Raw genomic sequence first — 2,340 nt, forward strand, 5'->3', positions numbered from 1 at the left:
GTGTTTCCTTCCATTGCTGCTCATGCCGTGCCGGAGAAGACGATCGCCGAGGTGCGGAAGCCACGGCGGAGGGGGTGGGGGTGGGGAGAGAGAGGTGCGATTGAGGAGGAGCTGAGGTGGCAAATACGGGTGACATGTCAATCCACGTAAACAAGTTACTTTCCACGTCATCAAAAAATGGCAGAAAACCGCTTGGATTTTTTTTTTGAGGCAACAACCACTCGGAGGTGAAATGGCCCGATAGTATCCTCGCAAAAGAAATGGCCCGATAGAAAAGGAGTTTCAAAATTGTACTAAAATAATCCCTCTGTGTACTTATAAAAATTTCTAATTTAGATATATATAGATGCATTTTAGTGTACTTGTTCACTCGTTTCAGCCCGTATTTACTCTATATTAAAATACCTAAAACATATTACAATAGCGACTGGTGGGATTTGTTTTGAACATTTCTTTTGTTTGGGTATATACTAAATCCACGCTAAATTTCGTTTGGTACAGTGAGCGTGATCAAAACAGAGTTTTGGAGGTAGCACCGCTTGTTGGTGCGCCGGATTTCAGATAGTGTTTCTGAGTTTGTATTGGTAAACTGTAACACCAAAAAACTATTTTGGAGGAATAGACCCAAATTTATGCTGAAAAGAAAAACATGAACTTGTCCCAAAAGTCAAAACTTGATGGTTGTAAAGTATGTGGGCTTTTGGCCCGGACTCATTTTTGACCCAAAATGGTCGTGGACTCTGGAATGTCAAGTTGGTATACCGCTCCAATTGCTGGCAAAGTGCAGTAGTCGTTACAAATTTTACTACCTTCAGTAACATAGATCGAGTCAGTGTAAAACAGGTGGCTATGACATCTGACTTTGCTTTTACTCAACGCCTTGGATTTGATTCTTTCTTTTCTTTTCTTCTCTGACGAAGCAAGCCATTATTCTTCTCAGCGAAAAGGTTGCAACAAAAAAAAAAGGTTTCAACAAAGTAGGCTGGATTTTCATGACGAATCCCCAAATTATACTCCCTCCATCCCAAAATTCTTGTCTTAAATTAGTCTAGATACGGTTGTATCTAATACTAAAATGTGACTTGATACATCTGTATTTAGACAAATCTAAGACAAGAATTTTGAACAGATGAAGTAATATATATATATATATATATATATATATATATATATAGAGAGAGAGAGAGAGAGAACCAGGATACGTCATTCGCATCCTCTCTATGGTCCTATACCAAGAAAAAGCAATACGACACCATCAACCGAAGCCGTTTCACATCACGCCGATCTATAATGGCGCCACGCGTTCATTTGTGTAGTCATCTGCAGGCTGCAGCAATCTGATCACTTCGCACCGAAAGCAATCGCTCCTCTTATAAACAACAAAGACCCCACGGGGATTTCGCACCGACGTGCATAGATTGGTCATATTTGTTCTCGAGTCCCGATCAACGTCAGCTCGCCGTCCTCCTCCTCCTTTGGAACTCGATCTGACCTCCTAGACAAACCTTGTAGAGCAATAGTCCCATCGTCGTCGGATAAAGGGACCTGTCTGTCTACCTGGCCGGCAGTACGAGATCGATCGCTGACAGCCAGGAGAATACGGCAAAGTCGGAACCGGATACGCAAGCGAGCGGGCGGCAAGCTATGCCCGGATCGAGCTGGAGAATTGTACGTTTGCCAACCAACAGAAGGGACGACGACGTGCCTGGTCAGAGCAGGCGGAAGCACCTCGGCGACGCCACAGGGCTTTTTGAGCACGGCACGGCACGACGCACGACGCACGAACTGAAACTAGACTGGAGGACCGGACGCCGGCCCTATCCCGGCCCGCCACGTCCAATGGCGTCCCTGTCAAATCCATGGGAGTCGGTGATGACTGACCAGCTGCATGCACGGCCTCGACCGATCGGTAGATGTGCGTTGGCAGCTGGTAGGGGACTGGATTGCTAGGGGAGATCGAAGTGAACCTCTCGAACCGTGGTGTCATCACGGCACCATGATCGATCGGTCAGAGCTTATTGATTGATTAATCCGGCGACGGAACCACGGAAAGTGCACTGCGCGGGAGAGAGAAGGGGGTGGTCACCTGGGGGTGGCGACGAGGCGCGAAGAAGCGGAGGTAGACGAGGCAGGCGGCAGCGAGCCCGAGGGGCAGGCCGAGGCCGAAGCCGAGGAGGCCGCCAACGAGTCCCATCGTCGTCCACGCACCCGCATGGAGGTCACGAGCTAGCGCCGGCCGAACCCGTCGGCAATGGGCCGCCGGGAGGCTCCTCCTCCGTGGCGTCGAACGGCGCCAAGCGAGCGGGGTTTCCCGTGTTTTTATGGGGCGGAGCGGGCGGC

At 49.0% G+C, this 2,340-nt stretch overlaps 1 protein-coding gene across 2 annotated transcripts in view; it reads right to left on the minus strand.

The window, feature by feature from the left end:
- LOC119341785 (synaptotagmin-3-like) overlaps window positions 1–2,340 on the minus strand; it is an 11,494-nt gene that overhangs the window by 5,745 nt on the left and 3,409 nt on the right. The window contains exon 1 of one of the 2 annotated variants that reach the window (XM_037613641.1): window positions 2,087–2,167. The exons of the other annotated variant lie outside the window; for it this stretch is intronic. The gene's annotated coding sequence lies outside the window, so the exon portion shown is untranslated. Of the gene's footprint in view, window positions 1–2,086; window positions 2,168–2,340 lie in introns of those variants that run through there. 2 annotated transcript variants of the gene reach the window in all.

Source organism: Triticum dicoccoides, chromosome 7B, assembly GCF_002162155.2.
Source record: "Triticum dicoccoides isolate Atlit2015 ecotype Zavitan chromosome 7B, WEW_v2.0, whole genome shotgun sequence".
NCBI classification, from domain to species: Eukaryota; Viridiplantae; Streptophyta; class Magnoliopsida; order Poales; family Poaceae; genus Triticum; species Triticum dicoccoides.